Source organism: Myiozetetes cayanensis, unplaced genomic scaffold (assembly GCF_022539395.1).
Source record: "Myiozetetes cayanensis isolate MyiCay16 unplaced genomic scaffold, myiCay2020 scf7, whole genome shotgun sequence".
NCBI lineage: Eukaryota > Metazoa > Chordata > Aves > Passeriformes > Tyrannidae > Myiozetetes > Myiozetetes cayanensis.
This window is the reverse complement of record NW_026087964.1, coordinates 20,995,956-21,010,463: the sequence shown is the minus strand read 5'-3', so window position 1 is coordinate 21,010,463 and position 14,508 is coordinate 20,995,956.

Genomic DNA, 14,508 nt, shown 5'->3' with positions numbered 1-14,508 from the left:
GGCCCCTCCCGCTCATTAGTATCCGCCGCCCGCCCATAGCAATGACCAGGGGCTCGGGCTGCGCCGGGCTCCGCGGGGCAGGGGCCCCGCGTCCCCCCGGGGGGCCGCGCCCGGCTCCCCTCGCCCCCGGCCTGGCGGCGGGGCCGGTCCCGCAGCGCCTCCGCCGTGGCGGGGCGGGGGGGCGGCTGCGCGGGGGGCGCTGCGCGGGCGCGGGGGCAGCGGCGGGGCCGCGGGGACTCTGCCCGCGGGCGGCCCGGAGGCGAAGCGGGGCACCCTGCCCGCCCGTGGGGTTTTTTAAGTTCCTTTTCACGGTCAGCCTGAGGGACAAAGTGTCTTCTTCCCCTCCTCCCCTCTTCCCACGCCACCCTCCCACCGCCCCCGGCCCGCGCCTGTGGGCGGTTCTTCCTCCGCCGTCCGATGTCACTGTCCCTCCGTTGGGTCCTGGGTCTCTCCTTTGCCCCCGCCACTGGCGCCCCGCCGGGTTCGGCCCTGACCCGGCGGTCGCTGCCTCCGCACCACGGATCCGGACCCTGCAGGGCCCACGCCTCTCACGGCCGGCGGCCTGTATTTATTATTAATTAATTATTATTAATTATTATTATTACACGGTCCACGCAGTTTTTAGGCATCTCCGTTAGGGTTTTCTAATTTTATTTTAAAACTATAGCTCTTAGTTGAATGTCGCCAGGTATGCTTTCTCTTTTTCCGTGTCTTTCTACAACTGTGTTCTGTGACTCAACTGTATAGTGTTAATATCAGTACAGACTTGTCTAGTTGACCGTATAAATAATGTTTTCCCTTCTCGTAGTCTCTATGGCGTGTCTTTATGGAGAAATAAGGTTCTCATGGGTTCGGTTCCCTTTGCGTTTAGAGACACCAGGTTCAGGCAATTATATATATTTTTGTTATCGGTTGCATGTCGTCTCATTTTTTCTTTTCCCCACCTGTTGGAATATGTTTGTGAGCATAATCGTCATAAATTATGTTCAGGGTTTTCAGATTTATTTATATGTGGTTAAAATGAATGCTTCTATTTAAAAGGGGAAATATTTCTACATGTGCATATAGTTTTCCAAGAGTGTACCATTAATTGATTGTTGATAATAAAAACCAAAAGCAAACATAGTTAAGGTGCTCTTCCGACTTCTTGGTAGGGCTTTATTTGGGGGGGAGGTCTCGGGGTCATTTCTGACAGAGATCGAAGGCGCACGTCGCAGAACCTCGACTGAGTCATCAAAAGGAGATGTGCTCAGCAGCATCAATCTCCTGTTACTATTAGGAAGACCGTATCTGTGGGTCCCGTCATTACTGACTAATTGTGCCCTTATTAATTATTTGCAAATAGGTTGACTGGGGGAAGGAACATGTGTCAGATCTGACCTTTTGTCACTACCTCGAAAATTAGAGATGGTCAATATTAAGCCATATCTGCTAAAAGGAAAACAAAACTGGCACAAAACCATAGGCCCGTTTTGCCACTGGGAGCAGCATCCCGCCGGCCGGCGGCGAACCTTCACCAGCCCTTACACACGCAAGTGGAAGGTCAAATAGGCTTCGCAGCTCTGCAGCTTTCCGCAAACTCTTCTGCTGCTGAATGCGGGCGCAGAGGGTAGAGGGAGGGGCAGCCTGCGGGAGCTGCACGGCTGAGGGCTCGGCTCCCACCCGGACCAGGAGTGGGGCAGCGGCCTCACATCCAGGGACACGAGCTGCTTGCAGCAGCGGGAGCCGAGCCCGCGGGGCACGGGGTAGCTGAGCACACCCGGCGTCGCCAAGCCGAGCTGGCACAGCGCTCCCCTCGAAACCCCTCAGCAAGGGCGGGCCCCTCCCCCGAGAAAAGCCGGGGTCGACGCGCGTCCCGGTACCGCCTCCCGGAGCTGCCCCTGCAGCCGGGCACCCGCGGGTTTGCTGCAGGGACGCCGGGGCAGTGAACTCTGTCTGACTTTGGCACAGTAAGTGATTAAAAAAAAAAAAAAAAAAGTCTGTGGGTTTGGCAGGGAAGCAAACTTGGCAAAGGCGTTGTCCTTTGTGCAACAATTGTGCAACATCTACATGGCTGGGGGGGTCGTGGAGAGCACCATTAAAAATGTGGCAAATGGGACAAGTGCTGTTTCACTAACTAAATACTTCAATTATCAGTTTTAATGTGCTGTAATAAAATATACAGTATATTTTCTGGAGAAAAAAACCTGAATGCATTTCTTGAATATATATTTTGTTATAATGTGGGCAGATTTTGCCATTTTATTTTTTCTTCCAAAAGTCATTCCACGACCTAAGAATATCTTTGTTAAAAGTAAATGGACTATCTTTAGGAATTATGCAGCTGTAGACTATGGCCGAAGTGACCTCTGAGCTTTTAGAGAAGGTGAGACCTGTATTAGCAGTAAAGCAAGCAAGCAGCCAAAGGTAATGTAAAGGTATCTCTCCTGGTCAGGCCTTGCTGTATGATGATGATCAGCTTTCATTTTATGGCATGCAGTTTTGGTTTGAAAACATTAAAAAATGACAACACACTATTTCTTTGGGTATTTTTTTTCCAAGTTCACTATTTTATCTGCTAAAACTTGGGCTTTATTTCTAATATGAAGGCTTCAGTTTTCAACAGTGGATATAGCTGCATGTCAGCTAGGCCTTTTCTCTCTTTTAATTTTACTACATTGTAAACTGATTTGCATTTTGATCTATTTTCTCCCTGCTAAACTAAATAGGATGTGTCATTTACATCTCCCACACTCCCTAAGGTTCAAACTTATAAAATTTTTCCGGAGCTGGAACCACACTCTCCTGTTTCTGAAGATGCCTTGCAGAAGGGATACCAGGATAGTACCAAGCACTGCTGTGTCTCTCTCAATAGTGGTTCATACAGAGCTAAGATCACCTCTCTCTTTCTCATCATAACTTTTTTCACTTAGGTATCTAAACTTCTTGCTAGTCCATTTTAGTAACTTCTACTTTGTCACGGACCCATAAATCCTTTCCCCAGCCACTGCTTTCCATGTTCTGGTCACCCATACAGTAAAGGGAACCACTGCAGGTCTGAGGCTTGTGGCACACACCATTTTAAAGGACCAGTGTGCCTATGGCAGACCAGTTGGAATGGTTAATTCATTAAACTTCATGATTGTTCCATCAGGAAGAAATGGATGGTTTGAAAATATGTGAAGTTTACTTCTGCCTCCCTGCAAAGGTAGGAGTTTAAAAAGGAGTATTAGTTAAATAAATAACCTACAGGATTGCTGCTGACCTTTACAAGCACAGAAGCTGGAGGAGACCCATGGGGTACTCAACAGGAGTCCATGCACGAAGAGGATGCCAAAAAGCTGCTATCCAGTGGTACCAGTGAAAGTCAAATTGGTAAGCTAATCCATAACACCAAGAGCTGTTTTGGGGCTCACAAGGTGAGGAGCTAAGAAGCTGAAAGATGCTGCAGTAAAGAATTGAGAGTTTGTTATTTTTGTTGGTTTTACCCCCTCACATAGTTCAAAGAATTATTTTATGATCCAACTCAAATTCAATATGAACACACATTGTGTTTTGAAGAGTTCAGAGGTAAATTCACATTGTATTTTTGAAGCAACTTGAGTGTTTTGTTGTCTACTCTTCTAAATACTGAGACTTAGAATTCAGGTCTAATGTTGAATTTGACTCTTGCACAAACTTTCTCTTCTTTCTTTCCAACATACGAACAGAAAGAGTAATTCCTGACTGTAGTATGAATCTCTTAGATGGATGCATGACAATGTAATCATTAATTTTGCTACTGAAGAATATGAGGCCAGCATACAGTAAAAATACAATTAATAAAAACAATATCAGTTACAAGTAAATGTGTCTAAATTGTTTAATCTTTATATATTTAGACCTGAGTTCTCAAACTATTACCAAGCAGTGAGAAAAGGAGATGTCATGAAAAGTGCCTATGGTCTATTAGAATATATTTTTAAATCCTCTTTTCCTCCCACCTTTTTTTGACACTGTTGAAGTGTACCTAGCAGGAGTCCCCTGAATGAGCCAGTCTCCAATCCAGGCCAACAACTTACTGCTCTTTCTGAAGTCAAAATCTGGGGTTTCTTTAAATTGGAAGGAACACCACTGTACAGAGGGGGAATGAGACATGAAGATCACTAGTAATTCCAAGATACTTACTAAACTAGTACCTGCCTGTAACTCTTGCTGCATATTTAGCATCAGTCATTAAGAGCCAAATATTTATCTCACCTGTAAAGCAGATCAGTGCTGTGAAGGTCATATAACAATGGGAGATGAAGCCTTCTATTTCTGCTATCAGTTTCATTTGGTTTTTCACCAGCTATCACCCAATGACTGTTACGAAATAAACTGGTGCTTTCATCCCAGGTGCTACTAAAATTTGTCTCCATCTTAGAAAAACAACTTTGCGCCTTGTACTTCAGGGAAGAGCTTAACAAGTATGACAAGGAATGATTTGAGAGGAAAACCATCTTCTTGATTTGTGGGGAATTTATCCAGAAACAGCTCAAGAAAATTTAGTTGTGAAAATAAAGCTCATGCTTTCATATTTTGGGTTGGAAATTTCCTTTGGAGACAGGAAATCATCTTTTGGGCTTATCTTTGTCATGACTATCATATCAAGAGGAAATTAAAATATTTGCCCTTGAAAATAAGTATTATTTCATACTATTATGGCAGGCTGAGGCCATACTTCTTCCCATTCCTTTCTCAAAGAGAGGTAGTAAGGGAATGCAAACACATCTCTTGCTGAATCAAAGAGTGTTTAAATTACATATAAAGTGTATCAATAGTATTAGATAAAAGTTCTATGCACTCTTGGGAAGTACAAGCGAGAGAAACTGTCTTTCCAGAAGTCTTAAATCTAGTGTCAGCATTAAGGCCTCTATCAGGAGGCATAACATATGGATGTGGTCTTCAAGAGCATTCACTTCAGTATTGTTTCATAGGAAGATGTTCATAGAAATAGAACCAATATATCAATTTCCACCAAGAGGAAAATCTGTCCAGGGAACACAGTATGCATTTTATGAATTTATGTGGTTATTTGGTTAAGGAAAAGAAGTGACTGGAGTGAAACCATTGGCTAAGAGAATTGGTTATCTGGCATGAACATGGTACTTAGGAAAGCTTGTTTTGGTCCTTTCAGAGGCATGCATCACCCAGAGAGCCCAGATAAAGCTGTGGATACTCAACACCTTTGAAAGTCAATTTACTTCTTGAAACCTCATAAGAGAGTGCCTGCAGCAGTCCCTACACGAGGATATAGCCACAAATCCCTGTGCTTTCAGCTCTGTTAATACCCGCCTATGCACTGAAGAGCAAAGGGAAGAGGCTCATCCATCCCAAGACACTGCCTCTTTGTGTGTTACCATGAACAGGCTGGATGGGGCTCAGTGTTGGCCTGCCTTCCTTCTGTGATGCTCCGTGCAGCTTTCCACCACTATGTACTTGTAGGACTCCCTTCCAGAGAACCAAGAAGACAATTTAGCTTCAGCTCAGCTCTGCAGACAGTATAGGGGAGCAGGGGGAGAGACAGCACACTTACTGCAAGGTGGAAACCTAAATTCTCGTTGAGATTTATTATCACTGTGTCAGTGGAGTTCAATGTAATGTAGTTACACAGATATATTCCACAGTCTGTCACAAGCTGAAGGTTATTCCTGTTTTTTTTTCTTTTTTAACTTAAGTTCATCACAGTTCATCACAAAATAATCTTAAAGCAGTGCTGTCAGGAGAATTCGAGAGCTCTTGGTCCTGTATTCATTTCACAATATCAAACTGTTTCTAAAAACAGCTACCAAAATATTCTTGCATATTATCTTCAAAAAGTTTATCAAATGCGATGAGCTCTGAAAATAAGCAGTTCAGGAATCTCCATAGGAAATACTGTAAACAAAATGCCACCACAACTAGGATGTAAACATCTGAGGAACTCACTCTCACTTTAATTCAAAAGTTACACTTTCTTTAAAAACTGCATGTCTCTTCATTTTTAATAAGAAAGTCTTTTTACAACTGGAAGAAGAAGAGGTAGCTTAAACTCTATCTGATGCTACTGCATGCACTTTTAATGCATTATGTGACAGCCTATTTTAGAACAGTGATGCTTTAGACACAGAGATCTAATTATCACTAGGACTATCTCCATGGAGACAAAAAGTTAGATAAACATGGTGTGGGCGGTTTTGTCCTGTTGCAGGAAGAGGATGCTCTAAATGGACATCTAAGCCCTTCACTCCCATCGTATTCAATTCCCACTGGGAATGTAGTACTCCTAAAGTATTTCTGGGCTCAATCACGGACTATCAAATCTGGTGGCATTCACAGAAAGGTGGCAAGAAGGATCAAGGACACATATCATTCAAGAGAGGTGTGAAAAGTTATTTGTATTAATAATTTGTATTATACAGTGTTACAATATAATATTAAGTATGAATACTAAAACACTGACAAAACTGGGGAAGTTAGATTAGGTACTTTAGTTTTTTACCCATTTAATCTCACCTTTCAGTCACTGAATCGCTCAACCTCTCTCCTAATGTTGGTTAGGAGAAAAAAAAGTAGGATAACAAAGATAACAGTGTAATCATTTGATTCCTGCCCAAGCAAGTTTAAAACCAGTAAATGGAGATACTTCCAGTCTCTAAATAATCAAACTGAGGCTCATTGCCACAAAACTGGGTTGATGTCAAAATTTTAACTGAATTCTGAAAAAACTTAAGCTCTTAAGTAAGAATATCCAGCCAGTACAGCTGCAGTTAATAAAATATTCTGAAAGATTTCTGACATTAACCTACCCATTTCAGTGTAAGTCAGTCTCCACTTATTGAAGATGAGACCTTTTACAAAAATTTTCCACCAACACATTTCTTATGTGTTCTTCTAAATCACCTGTTGTTGTTCCATTCCAGAAATGGGTTTACAAACTATAGATCACAAGTTTTAAGCTGTACGTCAGTCTCTATATCAATATTCTAATAGAAAATTAAAGCATGCCCTCCCAGATTTCCCTCATTTACATGTCTTCATTGTCTTTTTTGTTTAGTAGTCCCTGTTACATTCATGGGGTCAACTTCAATCCTGGCTGAAGCACATTCCACTGCTGAAGTAAAATACATCTTCAAAAGTGATTAATTTTTCCTATCATTGCTGATTACTTTCATTGATCAATACTTTCACTGGTGTATACCACTGCTACATTTAAATGTCAATGTGGGAATTAATTAACCTCAATTATTTCCTTCCAAAGATCATGACATTTTGCTGTTGTTGAGATTTTAGGATATATACAGACGAACTTATGGCCATATGTGTCCTTAAATTTTCCCAAATAATATGAATAAAACCTCTTAAGTATAAAATTCTTTTAAAGTATTTTGCTTTAAAAGAATTTTTTTACAGAAACTGAAAATATTTAATAATTTAAACATAGGCATATTAAAACCCTGTAATTTCAAAACCCAGTTACATGTGTATTCTGAACAAAAAGGGTTTGCTCTAAACAGAGAAAAATATTAATGTTACGAGAGAAGATTCAATTACATAACTGTGCATTGTAATTCTCTATGAATTATAAAAGGCAAAATTCAGATATGCTATACAATAAATTATCATTATGGTGCAACTACACTTTGGTCTAATAGAATCCCATTATTTAGAAATGGAAAAAGATATTAGATTATAGAGTTATTTCCCTGCCAGTGCTGAGGTCACTGCTCTTTCACTCTCAGGCTTGTCTACGTGAAAACTGTTGGTGCAGCTGAAGAGTCTTCATGAGCAGGCAATAGATAAGAAAGACAAGAGGAGCTCTGTGTTGATGCTGGCACTCCCATAAAGGCATGGAAATGGCTGTAATGGGCAAATCATCTTAATATATAATTTTAAAGAAGAAAAATCTGTTAAGGTCTGGGGGCAAATACCCCAAAATGGCAATACGTGCCAGTATTGCCAGTATATGAGGATTAAAGACCAATTGAACCAAAGTGACAATGGTGTTCTGAAATGAAAGTAGTCCTAGCATAGTGTGAAGAGCCTTGTGATATATTTGAACCCCTGAGATTTTTCTGGATCTATAGCTATTGAGAAGTTTCAGCCAATACTGGTTTCAATGGGATCTACTCAGCATACTACTTTTAAGAATAAAACCATACATTGGGAGTCACTTAGTTTATCTTGAAGCTGAAATGCCTTGAGAGGAGAAAACCTCTCTTGTATGTATTTAGTTGGGGTAGCGGGGAAGAGAGATGGATATGATAAATTAATTCCCCAAAAGTCTCCAGCAAAATTATACCTGTTGAGGGCAGAAAGGGTGAAAGACCTTTAAAGATTCTCCTTTCACAGTCCTCGGGCAGAGGAGAAGGTAAAGGGGAGTCATGCTGCTATGTGTGTCGAGAGGGCTGCAATCCCATTAAACTTGGGTGTGCTGAAACCTCTCCATAGCCTATGAGTGTGGTCTCAGAAACTCCTCTGTGTTTCTTTTGCATTTCCCAGAGCAGTTTAGATTGTGTGATCTCCTTTCCCTCCTGATGATAAATTAACCCCAAGGGATGTGTTTTCTGAAGAGGAAAAAAAGAGGGTCCTTCAGCAAAGCAGTTTCAGGCAGAGAACAACCTAGATTTCAGCTGGGAGCATCCTGCTATCCAAGGGGGAGTCATGCCTCCCAGATTTTTCTGCACAAAGGGAAAAGCTCAGACAAGTGCCTCTTGAGTGTATTGAATTTTTCCACCCACACTTTTCGGTGTTCCCCTTGTATTCATATTCTCTTGTAAACAGCATGCAGTGTTTTTCTTTTAGTTAACTGGAATTCCCAGGATTGTCCCAAACCAGTGCCTTGATCCCACACATTCACACTTGCATCATGTGGTGGTTGTGTTGAGCCATGAGAGAAAAACACACACTTGTCATGTAGGCTGTTTAAAGTGGTTTTCCACTTTGAGACATAACATTCTTTCTCTCAAAGCACTGAGCCAAGGTCCATCCTCCCTTTTGATTCTGATTAACTAAATGCAGGTGCAGAGTAACTCAGCTTGTTCCCACACCTGGACCCTCCCCTTCCACCCTGGCACCAAACTGCCACACAGTTTAGAGAGTTGCAGTGACAGGTCTTAAAATGCCCAGGTGTTCCCACTGATACTAACAAACCTGCACTGCTGACAGAACCACTGACTCATGCTTCAAGTAGCTATGAAAGAAAAATTTGCTTTTAGCGGAAGGGCTTCTATTTGCCCATTTGGCATCATTAAAGTGGGATTTGTGAGTTTAACAAACTGGATATTAACCACGCTGCTGGGTGTTGAACAAAGATACTAAAATTATTGCTTACTGTCAGTGACAAGAGAATCGAGAAATAGGTTTTCTGTTACTATGTCAGAAGGCACAAATCACTTAATCACTTGTGTCATGGAGTTAGACAAACAATAGCAATAAAAACATATCAGATATTGCTAATCAGTGCAGCTCCATGAGGACACAGTATTTCAAAACCCACTCCAATTTCACATTCTAAGGAAATAACTTTGAAAGGTTCCATGTTTAGTTGCCACAGCATATTTTTAAATTTTTCAGAGTCCTGGGCTGGATAGTTGACTCATCAGCATACAACTCAAACAAATGATATGTCACTGATGGAAAACTGATGGAAAAGAAGATTTGAACAATTACACAGAACAGATAAACCATTATCTTCTCCCACAATCTACTGATGAGCTCTGCAGGATCATTCAGGCTGCAGCCATAATTAAACTGGTTCTGAGTCATTCTGTTGCAGCACGAAACATTAAAAAAAGGGAATCTTTGGCAGTGCAAGGGAGCACTAGGATGAGACTGGTGTTTGACACAGGTTAGGACTGGAATATTTTTGAAATACAAAGCTATGAGAAAGAATTGACATTTTATTACTATTTTTATTTAATAAGCAACTGTTCAGAAGCATAACCACAGCTGAATAAAGACCTGAACATGCTTTTCCACCCTCTGTCACCTGTGGGAAGGCTATTATTCAGTTATGCTAAATGTGTTATACCATTCTATTTATCCCGTGTTTAATTTACTCATTTATTTAAACCACACTCTTTCAGTCTGTTGCTTTAATTAGCTGATATGGTCCATTATATCTCTGTTTTTGACCTCCTCTTGATGAAGACAGTGACAGCTGTATTTTCATATTGATTTCTGTTTTCCACTTGAGAGCCATGATTTTGTGATAAATGAAGTGCAAAGCCCAGTCCATGTGGCCAGTTTGTTCAATCCATCTCAAAAGCTCCTTGAGAGGTAAGGTCATCTAGGTCTGTGCTGCCAAAAGCAAACTATTAAGACTGTTCCTAGCCATCCCGGGCCACTTTACAATTACAAACACAATTGCTTTTAAAGATTCCCACTTAGAAAGATTAAGCTTACATGCAAAGGTGTTCCTAGCTGTAGGCTCATTGCTGTTCAAGGAATCCCATCAAATGTCCTGAAAGAAGGATGCCCACCCCAGTATTTTCAGGAAATGACCCAGATTCTACTGGTAGAACACTATACATACACCTAACAGAGCTGGTTGCTGGTTTTGCCCAACTTAGTCAGAGTTTGGTGTCAAATTTTCTATGTTAAGCCCAAAATTTAATTTCAAATTGCCTTCCCAATGGCTCATCTCTGTGAGGCATCTGTTAGAGCATTTATGTACAGTACTACATAAATACTACTGCAGCAGCCAGAGTTAAGAAAAACCTTCACTGCCATGCCATTTTTTTCTGTGTTTCACAAAACCAAATATTTAACTTGTCAATGGTATCTGTTAACATGTAACAAACCTAATTTAGGCTAAACATATTCTGTAGCCTGGACTACTCCAGAGGGACTGTTATCTTGGAAGTAACCAGAGGGAGCCAGGAAAACACAACTGCTAAATGTGCAGAATTGATGGGATTGTGCATGCTCTAAGATACACTTTTAAGAGTTAATTCATAATTTTCGAATCTTTCAATGAAAATATATTATATGCTTAGTTTTATTCCATTTGAAATAATTTGAAGTCTTTTTCAGAAAGCCAATTCTTGTTGCTCCCTCACAGCTCAAATTATTATCCAAAGTAATAACCTTGGCAAAAATGTCTTTTATTTCAACTCTCGAATAAGGACTTGATTCACATGTCTAATGCCCTGTGTAAGAGAATTAGTAAAAACTCATCTCACTGTGGTTTCAAAAGAGGAAACTAAGCAGACAGCCTTGTTAATTTAGCATATAGACTTGGAATAAAGTACAACATCCATCATCTCTTGAAATTAAATTAAAAATTGGTCTTGTGTCCAAGGAGAAGGAGCCAATTTTCTGCTGGAAGCAGACTCTTGGAAGATCACTAAAACCGTTAATGGTTCTTTCATTGTGGGAGCCAATATGAAAGAAAAGCCAGTTTGGGAGTTCAAATTACCCCTCACATTAAATGATACAACATATGCAATCTTCAGTTTGGGGCCATTGCTGTTGATGCAATGCTTTCTGTCACCTTGGACACACAGGGAATTCCAGCTGTGCTTCTCCCCTGGTCCTTAAAATCTTCCTGCGTGCTGCTGTGTGCTGTGGCAACGCTGAAGAGGCTTTTGCATGCAGGGTGAAACACCCGTCCTTACCATATGTTGTGTATAGTTCTTACTCTCCCACAGTAGGTTTCTATGTGTGATAAAAAGATGCTTGCAAGCACACACTGAGATTTAATATCTGGGGAAAGGGAAGCCTGAAAATACGTTAACAAGATTTTCAGCATTAAACACAATTTTGTTTCAGATTTCAGCTGTTAAACATCTTAATTTGTTTTGCTTTTTACTCCAGTAACATAATGCTAATAGGCTCTGACAGCTCGTGACTCCACACCGAGGAGGTTTCACAAACCAATCTCTTTACTTGAAATTTGATTTACAAAGTGCCTCAGTCCTTTAGCTGTGTGGCAGCAGTCACCATCACAACACTTGTCAAGACTTGAAGTAGGAGCACAATCTGGGCAGTTTTTCCTTGTTTGTTTATTTTCTCCTAGTGGATGATTCCCAAAGATAAACAAATCCTTTTAACTATTTAATGTCCTCATCCATCTATAAACTCAGTCCAGAAAATACTGCCATGCAATGTCTGCCACACTTCGAAGGAAAGGATGGACTTATTTGTTTTGAAACTCCTGGTGCAGAACACAGGTAGCATCCGTGCAGTTTATTTTACCCTATTTGTTTTGGATGAGTTTGCTCTAACAGTTAATGTAGACATATTTTCAATTCCATGTTTCCTTCTAGTCCAGTCTAGCTTTGGGCTACTTCTCTCCAGCAGTAATCTCAGGCTGCTTTCTGGGTGCTTATCATACATACAGCTGCAGGTCATCGCTGAGCCTGCAGGACCACTTGTTCAGCTATAGGCCAGCCCCAACCTTGTGTGGGTCATCATTTTCCTGGGAAATGAAGTTTTTGACATGTGAGGACTACACGAAGTGGCACTTCATATCACAAATCCCTGCAGAACTGGCAAGAAAAACAATAGATGACCATGAACATCTGCTCTCAGAGGCTGCTGCCTGCTCTTGGCAGGGGTAGTCTGCCACATGCATGTGGCTTGTATGGATCAAGTATATCCTGGCACATCCCAGCATCTTGACAGGTATGTTACATAGCATCCACCTCCAAAGGAGAAGCATCATATGGACCATTCATTTGAGTAATTTTATAAGTAACTGGAGAAGATGATTTGGCACTAAAACTTAGTGAGAAATCTTTTCTTCACCTCTCCTCCAGCAAATAAATTCTTAGATTTTTTACAATTATTTTACCAAAATAAAATAAAATAAAATATGTTATTCTCCAGGCAGAAGATACAATTGCTGCTGTGGGAACATCAGTGCAGATGTTTCCATCTGTCCTTCTCCATAGGTAAGACACGTGAAGCCAAGCTAACATCACCTAGCAAAGAAGTCCATCCTGTTAAGAAGACCAGAGAAATAAACTGTACATGCTTGCCCCACAGTGGCAGGCCTCACTAATGAAAAAAAACCCTCCTTCTTCCAGAAAAGAAACAGCTTTTGCCATGTTTTCCCCTCAAAAGGGCATTTCCCCAGAAGGATTCAGCTTGCCTCACTCAGGTCCACGTATAGGAAATGATCTGCCAACACCAACAGGTCTGTGTGCTAAATAACAGCGGTCTGCACGGAGATGCTGAGCTGGCTTCAGCCCAGCCCGCTGCTTCTGGTTGTCTGGTGTAGGCAGTGCAAAGTGTTCTGCTGCTCCATGTGATGTGTTTCTAGACAGGCTGACTCCATGCTGATGGGCTTCTTGCTCTGGTGACTTTTACTGCAGTACTCAGATAGCCTGGTCCTTCTGAACTCCGCAGTCACTGTGCTGTAGTCACAGTAGCTGGTAAATGCATGCTCTCTAAAATGTTTTGGTATTTTTTGTTTTCCCTCTGAGTTTTGCATATTTATTGTCAGGTTATAGCCTAAATTAAATTCACTAGTGAAGACTTTCTTTCTCTGCACAAATTAAATAGGTCTGTGATCCATTTATCCATTTGGAAATACAGATATAATAGTATTTTTCTGTCTCACAGTGGTGTTTTTAAATCTTATTCAACTTACATGGCTGCAAAGGGCTTCACTGTTTTCTCATGGACTTTAGTCCCTCTTCTTTTTCAGCTACTTTAAATGTAATTGAAAACTTGAAAAACCAAGTCTAGGTAACTATGCTTTCACACAAGGCCAGCGGCACTACCTGAGTTGAGGCCTGTTAACGACGTCTGATGACCTGGGATTGTGCAAACAGGTATCCTTGAAAATCCACTTGTTTCCAAATCTCTGACATTGGGTGCTCAGGTATTGTGACATTTAAAATTATTCACAATCTAGTCCAAGCTATTTTACATTACTGCAATACAAAGAAAGTGTGATATTTGTATTCAAGCTTGAGATCAGTACTGTCAAAACAGGTGCATCTTGCCTTAAAACTGTAAACAAACAAAATGATATTGTAGAATTTATTTTCTTTCCATAATGAAAAATACTGTGGCAACCTGTGGAGAGACATGTCTTCTTACATTTGCCTCGCTAGTCACAAGGATTTAATAAAGAATCTCAGTGCTGCATGCACACAGCTTTGCTGCACCCGGGCTGTTCCAACCATCTTCTTATTTACCTATTTCTGCTAGAGCCCCCCAGCAGGCAGTGCTGCCCTCTTTGCACATGTCTTTCCAAAGCCCACCAGGCAGCAACACTGGTTATTTACAGCCCTTCATTCTAACTGCAAGTGGACAGCAAGCAGCTGAGAAATGCTATACTGATCAACTGAGAAGAATTTCTGGCTAAAAAGCAAAATCCCTGGCATATGAGGGAAAAAACTGCAACTGTCTGTAGTAGATATACAGTCAACAGGCAGAGGGAGAAGTGTGGCCCTGAGTTGGGCTAGGCTATGCTGCACTGGCAGTGGGTAGCTGTGCAGAGCCAGCTCCAACCAAACGTGGTTCCTGGTAAGCTGGGATGTGTCATGAGGCACAGCTGGATTTCATTTGTAT